The sequence below is a fragment of the Danio aesculapii genome, chromosome 4 (genome assembly GCF_903798145.1).
Source record: "Danio aesculapii chromosome 4, fDanAes4.1, whole genome shotgun sequence".
In the NCBI taxonomy this organism is placed as follows: Eukaryota; Metazoa; Chordata; class Actinopteri; order Cypriniformes; family Danionidae; genus Danio; species Danio aesculapii.
In genome coordinates, this window is record NC_079438.1 from 10,128,587 (window position 1) to 10,144,756 (window position 16,170).

Genomic DNA, 16,170 nt, shown 5'->3' on the forward strand with positions numbered 1-16,170 from the left:
TATAATGGGAAAAGTTTTAGAGTATGCAACATACATGCACCAAATGAGGAAAAGGAGAAATATAACTTTTATAAGGAAATAGATAAGTTAATAGATAAGAATGAAAACATATTTATTTTAGGAGATTTTAATGTTGCCATGCAAAGAATAGATAAAGATGACTCAATGGATTTTAGAACAGACAGAGGAAGGAATGAACTACAGAATTTAATGAGGAAATGTGATTTGGTAGATGTATGGAGAGAGCAAAATGGTATGAAAAGAGAATATTCAAGAAGACAAATTGTAAATAGGATTTTAAAGAAAAGTAGAATTGACTTGTTTTTATGTAAGAAGAAAGAAGTACAATATGTTAACAAAGTTTTCTACAAAACCTATAGTGAGAGTGATCACGATTTTATATGGATAACGATGAATTTTAATGAGATTGAAAAAGGAGCAGGAGTGTGGATACTCAACACTGAGTTGTTCAAAATAGAAATGTATAAAATGGAAATAGAAAATATAATAATCAATAGTGTGAATGATGAAATGTTTGAAACAGAAACAAGTTTATGGTGGGATAATCTGAAAAATAGAATAAAAGAATACTCAATAAATATATCAGAAAAAAGACAAAAGGCAAAAAAATTCAAGGAAAATCAAATTAGAAAAGAATGGGATGAAGAAATGAGTAAAGTAAATGGGAAAAATGTTGACAAAATAATAGAATTACAGGAAAAGCTGAAGAAAATCGAAGAAGAAAAGTGTAAGGGAGTAATTATTAGAAGCAGAGCTAAAGACATTGTAGAAGGAGAAATAAGTACAAAATACTTTTATGAATTAGAAAAAACAAGACAGAGAGCAGCTATAATCAAATGTATAAAAACACAAGATGGGAAAACTGTAGAGGACAAAGAGGGAATTTTAAAGGAAACTAGACGATTTTTTAAGGAATTATTTACAGAAAATGGAGTAGTTTTAAATGATGAAAATTTCTTATTAGAAAAATAACAGTAAAATTAAATAAAGAGGACGAGGAAATGTGCGAGAGTGAGATAACAGATTTAGAAATAGAAACAGCTATTGATCAGTTGAGAAATGGGAAAAGACCAGGAATAGATGGACTACCAGTTGAGTTTTATAAAGTTTTTAAAATGTTTTAAGTCCTATTTTAAATAGAATATACAGTGATATTTATGAAAAAGGGGAGACTCGACTTTTTTTTTTTTCGCCCACACAAAGAACTCCTTCATTTTCTACACTTCTGTGAGAGGATGTCTACAAGCGTTGGTAATATAGTGGTGAGCATAGCTGGCTTCTACGTATATTCCCAGCAAATGTATTCCTTTTGGCTGCCGTAACATTACATGGCCAGGCGCCACTCTTGTGAAGATGTCCCATAACATGTGGGTAGATCAGTGCATTTTGAGATGGTTGGGATCCATATGCTGGACATGTTTTTCAGAGCTGAACCAAGACAAAGAGGGCCTTGGTTGAAAGCATTCTTTTTGAGCTCTTCTGGCATGAGGCATCCGCAAGCGTTGGTGGTATAGTGGTGAGCATAGCTGCCTTCCAAGCAGTTGACCCGGGTTCGATTCCCGGCCAACGCATTTCCTTTTGGCTGCTGTATATATCACTTAGTCCGTTGGCAGCCTTGTGAAAAGGCAACATCCAAAGAGTAAAACACAAAGGAGGGCCTCCCCGTCGGGGAATCGAACCCCGGTCTTCCGCTTGACAGGCGGAGATACTGTCCACTATACTAACGAGGATCTGCGCAGTAAGAAAACCCGTTCTCCCCCCACACAGATCAGCAATGTAATCCAGTCCTAACAGCATTGTCTGCAGTGCTAGCACTAAAGACCTTGGCTGACAGCAAGAGGAGGGTAGAAAATTGGGCTTGGACAGTTTTTCTTCATAAATAATCCTTGCTTCTTCAATAGTCTTCGACTGGTCATCAGCAGTATTTTGAACAGTGCACCACACAGGAGAACGTTATTAGCATGTTTTGCAGCAAACAAAGCACGCCATTCATTCTTACACATTGCCCAGCTTTTACTCCACAAAATGTCAGCTTGCCCTTTCATGAGCTGCATCCAGTCAACCCTTGCAATGACATTCAAACCGGGGGAGCTCATTACAGTGAATACTGGGTGACAGAAGATGAGAACTCCACCACTGCAGAGTGAAATTATCGACCTCCCTTTTTTGGGTGAGGTTGTAACTTCGAGCGCTTTATCCGACCTCAACGTCAGAAAGAGATGGGATCCATACTCGACATTTTTTTTCACCCACACAAAGAACTCCTTGGTCGAAAGCTTTCATTTTCTACACTTCTGTGAGAGGATGTCTACAAGCGTTGGTATTATAGTGGTGAGCATAGCTGGCTTCTACGTATATTCCCAGCAAATGTATTCCTTTTGGCTGCCGTAACATTACATGGCCAGGCGCCACTCTTGTGAAGATGTCCCATGACATGTGGGTAGATCAGTGCATTTTGAGATGGTTGGGATCCATATGCTGGACATGTTTTTCAGTGCTGAACCAAGACAAAGAGAGCCTTGGTTGAAAGCATTCTTTTTGAGCTCATCTGGCAAGAGATGTCTGCAAGCGTTGGTGGTATAGTGGTGAGCATAGCTGCCTTCCAAGCAGTTGACCCGGGTTCGATTCCCGGCCAACGCATTTCCTTTTGGCTGCTGTTTATATCACTTAGTCCGTTGCCAAGCTTGTGAAAGGCAACAGCCAAAAAGTAAAAGACAAAGGAGGGTCTCCCCGTCAGGGAATCGAACCCTGGTCTTCCGCATGACAGGCGGAGATACTGTCCACTATACTAACGAGGATCTGCGGAGTAAATAAACCCGTTCTCCCCTCACACAGATCAGCAATGTAATCCAGTCCTAACAGCATTGTCTGCAGTGCTGGCACTAAAGACCTTGGCTGACAGCAAGAGGAGGGTAGAAAACTGGGCTTGGACAGTTTTTCTTCATTAATAACCCTTGCTTCTTCAATAGTCTTCGACTGGTCATCAGCAGTAACTTGAACAGTGCACCACACAGGAGAACGTTATTAGCATGTTTTGCAGCAAACAAATCACGCCATTCATTCTTACACATTGCCCAGCTTTTACTCCACAAAATGTCAGCTTGCCCTTTCATGAGCTGCATCCAGTCAACCCTTGCAATGACATTCAAACCGGGGGAGCTCATTACAGTGAATACTGGGTGACAGAAGATGAGAACTCCACCACTGCAGAGTGAAATTATCAACCTCCCTTTTTTTGGGTGAGGTTGTACCTTCGAACGCTTTATCCAATCTCAACGTCAGAAAGAGATGGGATCCATACTCGACATTTTTTTTTTCGCCCACACAAAGAACTCCTTGGTCGAAATCTTTCATTTTCTACACTTCTGTGAGAGGATGTCTACAAGCGTTGGTAATATAGTGGTGAGCATAGCTGGCTTCTACGTATATTCCCAGCAAATGTATTCCTTTTGGCTGCCGTAACATTACATGGCCAGGCGCCACTCTTGTGAGAATGTCCCATGACATGTGGGTAGATCAGTGCATTTTGAGATGGTTGGGATCCATATGCTGGACATGTTTTTCAGTGCCGAACCAAGACAAAGAGAGCCTTGGTTGAAAGCATTCTTTTTGAGCTCATCTGGCAAGAGATGTCTGCAAGCGTTGGTGGTATAGTGGTGAGCATAGCTGCCTTCCAAGCAGTTGACCCGGGTTCGATTCCCGGCCAACGCGTTTCCTTTTGGCTGCTGTTTATATCACTTAGTCCGTTGCTACCCTTGTTAAAGGCAACAGACAAAACATAAAAGACGAAGGAGGGCCTCCCCGTCGGGGAATCGAACCCCGGTCTTCCGCGTGACAGGCGGAGATACTGTCCACTATACTAACGAGGAGCTGCGGAGTACAAAAACCGTTCTCCACCCACACAGATCAGCAGTGTAATCCAGTCCTAACAGCATTGTCTGCAGTGCTGGCACTAAAGACCTTGGCTGACAGCAAGAGGAGGGTAGAAAACTGGGCTTGGACAGTTTTTCTTCATTAATAATCCTTGCTTCTTCATCAGTCTTACTGTCCACTATGCTAACGAGGATCTGCGGAGCAAAAAACCTTTCCTCCCCCCACACAGATCAGCAATGTAATCCAGTCCTAACAGCATTGTCTGCAGTGCTAGCACTAAAGACCTTGGCTGACAGCAAGAGGAGGGTAGAAAACTAGGCTTGGACAGTTTTTCTTTATTAATAATCCTTGCTTCTTCAATAGTCTTCGACTGGTCATCAGCAGTAACTTGAACAGTGCATCACACAGGAGAACGTTATTAGCATGTTTTGCAGCAAACAAAGCACGCCATTCATTCTTACACATTGCCCAGCTTTTACTCCACAAAATGTCAGCTTGCCCTTTCATGAGCTGCATCCAGTCAACCCTTGCAATGACATTCAAACCGGGGGAGCTCATTACAGTGAATACTGGGTGACAGAAGATGAGAACTCCACCACTGAAGAGTGAAATTATCGACCTCCCTTTTTTTGGGTGAGGTTGTAACTTCGAACGCTTTATCCAACCTCAACGTCAGAAAGAGATGGGATCCATACTCGACATTTTTTTTCACCCACACAAAGAACTCCTTGGTCGAAAGCTTTCATTTTCTACACTTCTGTGAGAGGATGTCTACAAGCGTTGGTAATATAGTGGTGAGCATAGCTGGCTTCTACGTATATTCCCAGCAAATGTATTCCTTTTGGCTGCCGTAACATTACATGGCCAGGCGCCACTCTTGTGAAGATGTCCCATGACATGTGGGTAGATCAGTGCATTTTGAGATGGTTGGGATCCATATGCTGGACATGTTTTTCAGTGCCGAACCAAGACAAAGAGAGCCTTGGTTGAAATCATTCTTTTTGAGCTCATCTGGCAGAAGATGTCTGCAAGCGTTGGTGGTATAGTGGTGAGCATAGCTGCCTTCCAATCAGTTGACCCGGGTTCGTTTCCCGGCCAACGCATTTCCTTTTGGCTGCTGTATATATCACTTAGTCCATTGCTACCCTTGTGAAAGGCAACAGACAAAACGTAAAAGACAAAGGAGGGCCTCCCCGTCGGGGAAACCAACCCCGGTCTTCCGCGTGACAGGCGGAGATACTGTCCACTATACTAACGAGGATCTGCGGAGTACAAAAACCCGTTCTCCACCCACACAGATCAGCAATGTAATCCAGTCCTAACAGCATTGTCTGCAGTGCTGGCACTAAAGACCTTGGCTGACAGCAAGAGGAGGGTAGAAAACTGGGCTTGGACAGTTTTTCTTCATTAATAATCCTTGCTTCTTTATCAGTCTTACTGTCCACTATACTAACGAGGATCTGCGGAGCAAAAAACCTTTCCTCCCCCACACAGATCAGCAATGTAATCCAGTCCTAACAGCATTGTCTGCAGTGCTGGCACTAAAGACCTTGGCTGACAGCAAGAGGAGGGTAGAAAATTGGGCTTGGACAGTTTTTCTTCATAAATAATCCTTGCTTCTTCAATAGTCTTCGACTGGTCATCAGCAGTATTTTGAACAGTGCACCACACAGGAGAACGTTATTAGCATGTTTTGCAGCAAACAAAGCACGCCATTCATTCTTACACATTGCCCAGCTTTTACTCCACAAAATGTCAGCTTGCCCTTTCATGAGCTGCATCCAGTCAACCCTTGCAATGACATTCAAACCGGGGGAGCTCATTACAGTGAATACTGGGTGACAGAAGATGAGAACTCCACCACTGCAGAGTGAAATTATCGACCTCCTTTTTTTTGGGTGAGGTTGTAACTTCGAACGCTTTATCCGACCTCAACGTCAGAAAGAGATGGGATCAATACTCGACATTTTTTTTCACCCACACAAAGAACTCCTTGGTCGAAAGCTTTCATTTTCTACACTTCTGTGAGAGGATGTCTACAAGCGTTGGTAATATAGTGGTGAGCATAGCTGGCTTCTACGTATATTCCCAGCAAATGTATTCCTTTTGGCTGCCGTAACATTACATGGCCAGGCGCCACTCTTGTGAAGATGTCCCATGACATGTGGGTAGATCAGTGCATTTTGAGATGGTTGGGATCCATATGCTGGACATGTTTTTCAGTGCTGAACCAAGACAAAGAGAGCCTTGGTTGAAAGCATTCTTTTTGAGCTCATCTGGCAAGAGATGTCTGCAAGTGTTGGTGGTATAGTGGTGAGCATAGCTGCCTTCCAAGCAGTTGACCCGGGTTCGATTCCCGGCCAACGCATTTCCTTTTGGCTGCTGTTTATATCACTTAGTCCGTTGCCAAGCTTGTGAAAGGCAACAGCCAAAAAGTAAAAGACAAAGGAGGGTCCTCCCCGTCAGGGAATCGAACCCTGGTCTTCCGCATGACAGGCGGAGATACTGTCCACTATACTAACGAGGATCTGCGGAGTAAATAAACCCGTTCTCCCCTCACACAGATCAGCAATGTAATCCAGTCCTAACAGCATTGTCTGCAGTGCTGGCACTAAAGACCTTGGCTGACAGCAAGAGGAGGGTAGAAAACTGGGCTTGGACAGTTTTTCTTCATTAATAATCCCTTGCTTCTTCAATAGTCTTCGACTGGTCATCAGCAGTAACTTGAACAGTGCATCACACAGGAGAACGTTATTAGCATGTTTTGCAGCAAACAAATCACGCCATTCATTCTTACACATTGCCCAGCTTTTACTCCACAAAATGTCAGCTTGCCCTTTCATGAGCTGCATCCAGTCAACCCTTGCAATGACATTCAAACCGGGGGAGCTCATTACAGTGAATACTGGGTGACAGAAGATGAGAACTCCACCACTGCAGAGTGAAATTATCGACCTCCCTTTTTTTGGGTGAGGTTGTACCTTCGAACGCTTTATCCAATCTCAACGTCAGAAAGAGATGGGATCCATACTCGACATTTTTTTTTTCGCCCACACAAAGAACTCCTTGGTCGAAATCTTTCATTTTCTACACTTCTGTGAGAGGATGTCTACAAGCGTTGGTAATATAGTGGTGAGCATAGCTGGCTTCTACGTATATTCCCAGCAAATGTATTCCTTTTGGCTGCCGTAACATTACATGGCCAGGCGCCACTCTTGTGAAGATGTCCCATGACATGTGGGTAGATCAGTGCATTTTGAGATGGTTGGGATCCATATGCTGGACATGTTTTTCAGTGCCGAACCAAGACAAAGAGAGCCTTGGTTGAAAGCATTCTTTTTGAGCTCATCTGGCAAGAGATGTCTGCAAGCGTTGGTGGTATAGTGGTGAGCATAGCTGCCTTCCAAGCAGTTGACCCGGGTTCGATTCCCGGCCAACGCATTTCCTTTTGGCTGCTGTTTATATCACTTAGTCCGTTGCCAACCTTGTGAAAGGCAACAGCCAAAAAGTAAAAGACAAAGGAGGGCCTCCCCGTCGGGGAATCGAACCCCGGTCTTCCGCGTGACAGGCGGAGATACTGTCCACTATACTAACGAGGATCTGCAGAGTAAAAAAAAACGTTCTCCCCCCACACAGATCAGCAATGTAATCCAGTCCTAACAGCATTGTCTGCAGTGCTGGCACTAAAGACCTTGGCTGACAGCAAGAGGAGGGTAGAAAACTGGGCTTGGACAGTTTTTCTTCATTAATAATCCTTGCTTCTTCATCAGTCTTACTGTCCACTATACTAACGAGGATCTGCGGAGCAAAAAACCTTTCCTCCCCCCACACAGATCAGCAATGTAATCCAGTCCTAACAGCATTGTCTGCAGTGCTGGCACTAAAGACCTTGGCTGACAGCAAGAGGAGGGTAGAAAACTGGGCTTGGACAGTTTTTCTTCATTAATAATCCTTGCTTCTTTATCAGTCTTACTGTCCACTATACTAACGAGGATCTGCGGAGCAAAAAACCTTTCCTCCCCCCACACAGATCAGCAATGTAATCCAGTCCTAACAGCATTGTCTGCAGTGCTGGCACTAAAGACCTTGGCTGACAGCAAGAGGAGGGTAGAAAACTGGGCTTGGACAGTTTTTCTTCATTAATAATCCTTGCTTCTTTATCAGTCTTACTGTCCACTATACTAACGAGGATCTGCGGAGCAAAAAACCTTTCCTCCCCCCACACAGATCAGCAATGTAATCCAGTCCTAACAGCATTGTCTGCAGTGCTGGCACTAAAGACCTTGGCTGACAGCAAGAGGAGGGTAGAAAACTGGGCTTGGACAGTTTTTCTTCATTAATAATCCTTGCTTCTTCAATAGTCTTCGACTGGTCATCAGCAGTAACTTGAACAGTGCATCACACAGGAGAACGTTATTAGCATGTTTTGCAGCAAACAAAGCACGCCATTCATTCTTACACATTGCCCAGCTTTTACTCCACAAAATGTCAGCTTGCCCTTTCATGAGCTGCATCCAGTCAACCCTTGCAATGACATTCAAACCGGGGGAGCTCATTACAGTGAATACTGGGTGACAGAAGATGACAACTCCACCACTGCAGAGTGAAATTATCGACCTCCCTTTTTTGGGTGAGGTTGTACCTTCGAACGCTTTATCCAACCTCAACGTCAGAAAGAGATGGGATCCATACTCGACATTTTTTTTCACCCACACAAAGAACTCCTTGGTCGAAAGCTTTCATTTTCTACACTTCTGTGAGAGGATGTCTACAAGCGTTGGTAATATAGTGGTGAGCATAGCTGGCTTCTACGTATATTCCCAGCAAATGTATTCCTTTTGGCTGCCGTAACATTACATGGCCAGGCGCCACTCTTGTGAAGATGTCCCATGACATGTGGGTAGATCAGTGCATTTTGAGATGGTTGGGATCCATATGCTGGACATGTTTTTCAGTGCCGAACCAAGACAAAGAGAGCCTTGGTTGAAAGCATTCTTTTTGAGCTCATCTGGCAAGAGATGTCTGCAAGCGTTGGTGGTATAGTGGTGAGCATAGCTGCCTTCCAAGCAGTTGACCCGGGTTCGATTCCCGGCCAACGCATTTCCTTTTGGCTGCTGGATATATCACTTAGTCCGTTGCCAACCTTGTGAAAGGCAACAGCCAAAAGTAAAAGACAAAGGAGGGCCTCCCCGTCGGGGAATCGAACCCCGGTCTTCCGCGTGACAGGCGGAGATACTGTCCACTATACTAACGAGGATCTGCGGAGTACAAAAACCCGTTCTCCCCCCACACAGATCAGCAATGTAATCCAGTCCTAACAGCATTGTCTGCAGTGCTGGCACTAAAGACCTTGGCTGACAGCAAGAGGAGGGTAGAAAACTGGGCTTGGACAGTTTTTCTTCATTAATAATCCTTGCTTCTTTATCAGTCTTACTGTCCACTATACTAACGAGGATCTGCGGAGCAAAAAACCTTTCCTCCCCCACACAGATCAGCAATGTAATCCAGTCCTAACAGCATTGTCTGCAGTGCTGGCACTAAAGACCTTGGCTGACAGCAAGAGGAGGGTAGAAAACTGGGCTTGGACAGTTTTTCTTCATTAATAATCCTTGCTTCTTCAATAGTCTTCGACTGGTCATCAGCAGTAACTTGAACAGTGCATCACACAGGAGAACGTTATTAGCATGTTTTGCAGCAAACAAAGCACGCCATTCATTCTTACACATTGCCCAGCTTTTACTCCACAAAATGTCAGCTTGCCCTTTCATGAGCTGCATCCAGTCAACCCTTGCAATGACATTCAAACCGGGGGAGCTCATTACAGTGAATACTGGATGACAGAAGATGACAACTCCACCACTGCAGAGTGAAATTATTGAAATTATTGATAGCTGGCTTCCAAGCAGTTGACCCGGGTTCTATTCCCGGCCAACGCATTTCCTTTTGGCTGCTGTTTATATCACTTAGTCCGTTGCCACCCTTGTGAAAGGCAACAGCCAAATGATTCTGTTTGATACTGTTTATTGCTTTGACAATATGCTGTTAAAAGCTCTATATAGTTAAAGGCGCTACACACACAGCCCCACTCCTTGGTATGGAGCTGCAAGTGCTGAAACACGCAACCAGCTTTATTTGTTTTCGATTTGTGTGTTGTTTCTTTTTTTAAAGTGTCTTTTATTTTTTAAATCTCTCAAATTAGGCTATTTTAGGCTATTAGGAGATATTAGTTCAATTATGTGCTTTAGGCTATTGACCAACACCCTCTGCATACAGTTTAGGCTACACACTGCAGGTCTACAGTTCTGATGTGTTATGAGTTGTTTTAGATGACAGTGAGACATGCTATATTTAGTTTTTATTGTAAAATATACATTATACTCCAGTACAAAGTAAAATAATATTTATTAATGGCCATTGGCAGCGTATAGCCGTTAAGCTTAAATAGTCTAAGTATGTTTTTATTAATATTAAAACAAATTACAAAATAGCCAACATTTGATTTTATTTCGTTTCTGTATATTTTTATCAAACAAAAAATGCAATTGTATTTTGGTTTTAATTTGATTAGAAATGTAATAGCTGTTTAGGCAACACTACTTCTACATAACATTGGCTCTGATTGCGTTTTTACAGATATCCTAGATAGACTTTTGGCTGAAAAACATTACCTGTTCATTTCAGTGCTGTATTTTGACATTTTGACAAGGGCTTCCGCTGGTACCAGCCTCAATTTCACGACTGACGTTTATGTGGCGTCTACATATCGATGTCTGGATGACAGAAGATGAAATGAAACCACAGATTCAATGTGCAGCTGCACAGTTTCTGCAAATTTTGACTATAGGCTCATCTAAATTTAAATATTGCAGAAATATTGCCAGACAGACGAAGTAACATTCGGTTTTGAAAGAGAGCTGCTTCAGTAATGAAAGACACAGTTGGTGGACACACACACACAGGATACACTTATAGGCCTATTCATTATTGATTTGTTTACATTAAACGCACAGTAATTAAATTTTTAAAAGAAAGGCATAACTTCGGAAAAAGTGCTCACTGCTGTTTCCGCGATTTCTGTGGTTGCATTGTTTCTCTGCCATTTGCTTGCCAGTGGAGCGTCATTGCTAGATTACTTTTGTTTTAATCAGAGAATAAGATTAGGACTACATTCATTTTTATTTAGACTTAGTCCCTTTATTTATCCGGGGTTGCCACAGCGGAATGAACCACCAACTTATCCAGCACGTTTTTACGCAGCGGATGCCCTTCCAGCCACAACCCATCTCTGGGAAACAATCACACACTCAATCACTACAGACAATTTAGCCTACCCAATTCACCTGCACCGCATGTTTTTACACTGTGACGGGAAAGCGGAGCACCCGGAGGAAACCCACACAAACGCAGGGAGAACATGCAAACTCCACACAGAAACACCAACTGACCCAACCGAGGCTCAAACCAGAAACTTTCTTGCTGTGAGGCGACAGCACTACCTACTGTGCCACTGCGTCACCCCAAGATTAGGCCTATATAGCCATATTTAGTTATTTAGCGTAATGTATAGTTATTTAGTTCAATCAGTGTAATTTATAAATATATAATTTTTTTTGTGCTTTTTGGATTTAGGCATAGGCAGAGTATAAAACTTAATATTTCTTGCAAAAACAAAAGATTATACGGTTTAGTTTAGTTTTTTGATGGCACTGTATTGCATGTTGAATGTTACAATTACAAAGATTTTTATTAAACAAGTGCACTAGCACAAGATATTTTTGTAGGTGTAAAAAATATAAAAAGTATCATTCTCATATTCTTGCCTTATTTATCTTTAATGTAAATATAAAATACTATGCAATGCGTGGTTCACCTAAGAAAAAAAGGCGCACCAAGGCAAAAAGTTAGTCTAGAGCCCTGTATTGGATAGATTAAGTGATAGATTGTGTGTGCATTTTAATAACATTGACACTACTTTTACGACTGATTAAACTAGGGATGCTAACGATTACTCGATTGATTTATTGTCTGTAACCCTTTAAACCCGATAGACCTCATTGATGACCAATTAAGCATGGGTAATAAGTTATGCTTTGCGCTGTGAGACGCGTCCCTGAATTCACACATTACATAATCAAGTGTGTGCAGTTTACGTTACCTTATGGAGTCGTGCACTCTCTTGATTTTGCATATTGGGGACACATAAAACCCTGTTATGCACAGATCTCGTTTATGTCCGCTGGTGCTGCCGTTAATCCGCAGGTCAAGTAATCAAAAAGTAGGCTACATGACGTTTAATTATGGGCAGGTTAATAAGACCAAACACTGGTTGTGCAAACTTTAACTACTCCCTCTAAAATATTAGTGTTTCAAGCTATATTATCTTTTTATAGACTGGCATAGGCCTAAATAGGCATCACGGTCAAACATTTAGAGTTTATATAAAACGAGCGCTTACCTCATTTCACTGTGATCATTATGAGGATCATATTGCATATTCGGTTAATTCTTAGGTAGCCTTGTAAATAATGTATTTTATTATTGGATTGTTTATAAGGACTAAGCTATTAAATACTGTAATTCTCTGAATGGGAAATGCTTGGGTTGTTTGATAATATCTATCATATTTAAAATTTTATCTATCATGTTTATGATCTGCCCCTCATCCTCCAATATTACAAATCGATTTATCAGATAATTTGTCATAAGAGAAATGTTAACAAAAGGATTTTCTTTATGGAGACCCATCTAAAAACAATCGACAATCAATAATTAATTTAGTATAAATACAAGTTTTAGTAACAATAACTTAAACCGAAACATACCTTTGTACATGAAAGAGCAGGTTCTCGGTAACCTTTAAGACAAGCTCGTCGCATCAGAAACGACTCTCGCTTATGACGTCTGCTTCGTGGGCATTTCACGTTGTATGCGTCACCGTCACATTTGTACACAGGCTTTAAATTAATGCTTTTTGTCTCCTAAATTCATATAATAAAGAGAACGATAAAATAACGTTATTAACCGGTTAACTGTAAACGTTTCTGTTCAGAATGATTAAAGTTAATCTTTTTATTTCATTTTTCTTTTCTGTTCCTGAAAAATGTCTGAAAAAACATTTTCGTTCCTTGAACCGGTTCGGAGCCCTGCTTAAAATATTGTAATCATTATACTTTTATAATATAGACCTATACGTTATTGGCAGCAATTTATTATCTAATTTAATTTTGCATTTATATCTTATTTTATTTCAAATGTTTAATAAATGTTTATAATAATTTACTAATTAAATTTACTCCAATATTGCAGAAAACACATTATGTTTACCAATCACACTAACAATAACACTAACCTGCTTCTTTGTAAAGGATAAAAATGGAATAAAAAGTGTACTTAAACGAAGAGGCACCAGTTCCAGCTGCCACAAAAAGGCAATGGACACAGAATAAAATAGGTTGCTCAGGTCAAAAAGACAGAGAAGCAGGGATAACAGCAACAAACATTTTAAAAGAAAGAGCGATAGACTCTGTTGAACTCATAAAATGCACAGACATACGTTCAACATGTGTCTACCTCACGGACAGGTCTTGCAGTTGTTGTTGGTTTTTTTTGCATCCAACCAAACAGATGAGAGTTGAATTAAAATAGAGAGATGGATTGACATTTTAATAAATGAAATAAATAAGTACAGGAATAAAATGTTAAACGCAAATGTATAATTTGAATGGTTTAGAGTAATGGTGGATTTTTATAATTGCCTATAATCTATTCGTATACTTTTATTTTATTTATTTTTTGTTTGTTTGTTGTATTGTTTATCTGTTAGAACTCATATTGTATTGCTACCAACAGCAAGTGACAGAATTTCTTTATTTCATTCTAATTACAGCAAATAACAAATAATAGCAAATAATTATAAAATCCTGCAGGATTTGTCACTTGCTTGGATCCATTGTAAAACCTGTAAGAGATTCCTGCACATATCATCAATGTGTCCTACAGGAGCTATTCTGCAGGGAAAAAATAGATCATTCAGGATTCCTGTAAAAAGCACTGCATGATTGTAAAACCTGTAGGAATTGCCTGCACATATTGTCATTTTGTCCTGCAGGATTTCATAATTCCTACAAGATACCAGCAGATTCCTGCAGAAAAAATTAGAATTCTGCAGGATTCCTGCAGGCTATTTTTGTAAATGTCGGACAATCAACAGCTGATCATTTACTGAAAGAAGATCTAAATCTTATGATTAAATAGAGATTTATCTGAAAATGAAGGAAGAGCACTAATCACATGAGGCATTGATAATCACTGGCAAAAACATCTGAAACTCTTATAAATATTGAAAATTCAATTAAAGTTAAAACAATGACCAGTAAAAACAGGACAGAAGAAGTCAGATTAATAATATTATACCTTAAGGACACATAAGACTCAATCATACATTATTCATTTTGAGTAAAGTGAATACAGATAAATGTTATATGTTACATACACAAAGAAATATTCAGCACGATCTAATAAACTGAAACTGAAAAAAAAACAAAAAAACAAGGAAAGAATAAAGTCAATGAATGTATCCTCAAATTATGCAGGAATTAAAATACCTTATGTATTTTAGGAGTCTCTCCAGTACAGCAGGTGGCAGTGTGCAGCTTTACTCTGCTCTGACTCAACACACAGCCAGAAGAAGAGGTGTGTGGCGTCTTTACTTTCTTTTCCACATCCAGCGTTTATACTGCTTTAGGTAAAGTTGTTTCAATCCCCTAAGAACTTTGCCCCTGAGACACTTTAGATGAAATCAGAGAGCTCCCTCGTCTGTCATAGACAGCAACAGTTCCGAGATGCTCAAAGTCCAGAAAAGGAACCAAAAACATTGTCAAAACAGTTCATGTGACTTTAGTGGTTCAATTGTAATCGAGTTCCAAGAACATTTTGAGTGCAAGAAAGTGTTGAAAAAAGCAGCCAAAGTAGGAACTGTTGACCCATATACTGGCTGTTTTTGCTCCTGTATTCTCTTCATTTGCATTCAGCAGAAGAAACTCAAACAGGTTTGGAACAAGTAGAGGATGAGGAAATGACAGAATTGTAATTTTTATGTGAACTACCCCTTTAATGCTTCTGTAAGTAAAGGTAAATTAAATATTATTACTGAAGATATTGCTAAAGAATGGCAGGAAACGTGGAACACAGATAATAAGAGACGACAATTCATATGAAAATAAGAAACCCTATATAAGCCTATGAAGATGTAGAAATAGAAAAGAAGAGGTCATAATTATGAGGATGAGATTTGGACTCAGATATTAATAGGAAGTAATGTGTTGTAGACATGCAAGTCATCATGAACTGGATTAAAAAAGTTTCTCAAAATTGTCTTAAAATGTTTAGATTAAAGGTTTGAGAGAGAGAGAGAGAGAGAGAGAGAGAGCGAGCAGAGAGCAGATGTAGTGTAAAGTGAAAAACATGGGAGAAGTGTATCAATAAGTCATGACTGCAACAGTAAGTGGCAAAAAAAAAGTCTTTCTGTCTTTACTACAGAAATAGTAGCTATGCTTCTTGCTCTTCAGTGGATAGAGGAAGTGTAACCTTTAAGATCAGTAATATGCACAGACTCTATGTCAGTATTAAACAGCTTAAATACTGGAACATCTAACGCAAGACAGGACATGGTGAATGAGGTGATGCAAAATTTATTTAGAATCAGACAATGTGGACTTTTTGTGAGCTTCTTGTGGATTCTTGTGTACTCTTCCAGAGTGAGTAAAAGGGCTCGCAAAATCACTCTGGACGCCTCACACCCAGCACACTACCTGTTCGAACTGTTACCGTCTGGTCGGCGCTTCAGAGCACCAAGCACAAAAACAGCCAGACACAGGAAAAGTTTCTTTCCTCAGGCTGTCTACCTTATGAACAGTTAAATATTCCCCTACTGTGCAATAAATATGTGCAATACTTTCTCATACGCACTTGTACACAGCACCTTATATCAATATACAATGCAATACTTCCTACATTCGCACTTGTACACAGCACCTTATAACCTGTATATTTATAACAATCTGTACATACAACTCAACATCCAGGTTTCTTCACTAACCGCATCTGTTTAATGTTCATCATTTTTATTATTATTATTTTATGTTTTCAGATTTATTTTGTGTTGTCACTTGTCACTTTATGTACACTGGAAGCTCCTGTAGCCAAAACAAATTCCTTGTGTGTGTGAAGCACACTTTGCAATAAAAATGATTCTGATTCCTGGCCACATGGGAGTAG

At 40.5% G+C, this 16,170-nt stretch overlaps 13 non-coding genes across 13 annotated transcripts; 7 read left to right on the plus strand and 6 right to left on the minus strand.

Annotated features, from left to right (window-relative positions):
* The first annotated feature begins 1,520 nt into the window (after positions 1 to 1,520).
* Positions 1,521 to 1,592, plus strand: trnag-ucc (transfer RNA glycine (anticodon UCC)). Its single transcript has one exon. It is a non-coding gene; the product is annotated as a tRNA-Gly (tRNA).
* Positions 1,593 to 1,679: 87 nt separating this feature from the next.
* Positions 1,680 to 1,751, minus strand: trnad-guc (transfer RNA aspartic acid (anticodon GUC)). Its single transcript has one exon. It is a non-coding gene; the product is annotated as a tRNA-Asp (tRNA).
* Positions 1,752 to 2,589: 838 nt separating this feature from the next.
* trnag-ucc (transfer RNA glycine (anticodon UCC)) lies at positions 2,590 to 2,661 on the plus strand. The gene has a single exon. It is a non-coding gene; the product is annotated as a tRNA-Gly (tRNA).
* An 86-nt stretch (positions 2,662 to 2,747) lies between these two features.
* Positions 2,748 to 2,819, minus strand: trnad-guc (transfer RNA aspartic acid (anticodon GUC)). Its single transcript has one exon. It is a non-coding gene; the product is annotated as a tRNA-Asp (tRNA).
* An 841-nt stretch (positions 2,820 to 3,660) lies between these two features.
* trnag-ucc (transfer RNA glycine (anticodon UCC)) lies at positions 3,661 to 3,732 on the plus strand. The gene has a single exon. It is a non-coding gene; the product is annotated as a tRNA-Gly (tRNA).
* An 86-nt stretch (positions 3,733 to 3,818) lies between these two features.
* trnad-guc (transfer RNA aspartic acid (anticodon GUC)) lies at positions 3,819 to 3,890 on the minus strand. Its single transcript has one exon. It is a non-coding gene; the product is annotated as a tRNA-Asp (tRNA).
* Positions 3,891 to 4,925: 1,035 nt separating this feature from the next.
* trnag-ucc (transfer RNA glycine (anticodon UCC)) lies at positions 4,926 to 4,997 on the plus strand. The gene has a single exon. It is a non-coding gene; the product is annotated as a tRNA-Gly (tRNA).
* A 1,193-nt stretch (positions 4,998 to 6,190) lies between these two features.
* On the plus strand, positions 6,191 to 6,262 carry trnag-ucc (transfer RNA glycine (anticodon UCC)). The gene has a single exon. It is a non-coding gene; the product is annotated as a tRNA-Gly (tRNA).
* Positions 6,263 to 6,349: 87 nt separating this feature from the next.
* trnad-guc (transfer RNA aspartic acid (anticodon GUC)) lies at positions 6,350 to 6,421 on the minus strand. The gene has a single exon. It is a non-coding gene; the product is annotated as a tRNA-Asp (tRNA).
* An 842-nt stretch (positions 6,422 to 7,263) lies between these two features.
* On the plus strand, positions 7,264 to 7,335 carry trnag-ucc (transfer RNA glycine (anticodon UCC)). The gene has a single exon. It is a non-coding gene; the product is annotated as a tRNA-Gly (tRNA).
* An 86-nt stretch (positions 7,336 to 7,421) lies between these two features.
* On the minus strand, positions 7,422 to 7,493 carry trnad-guc (transfer RNA aspartic acid (anticodon GUC)). The gene has a single exon. It is a non-coding gene; the product is annotated as a tRNA-Asp (tRNA).
* A 1,429-nt stretch (positions 7,494 to 8,922) lies between these two features.
* trnag-ucc (transfer RNA glycine (anticodon UCC)) lies at positions 8,923 to 8,994 on the plus strand. The gene has a single exon. It is a non-coding gene; the product is annotated as a tRNA-Gly (tRNA).
* Positions 8,995 to 9,079: 85 nt separating this feature from the next.
* trnad-guc (transfer RNA aspartic acid (anticodon GUC)) lies at positions 9,080 to 9,151 on the minus strand. The gene has a single exon. It is a non-coding gene; the product is annotated as a tRNA-Asp (tRNA).
* Between the last annotated feature and the right edge of the window lie 7,019 nt (positions 9,152 to 16,170).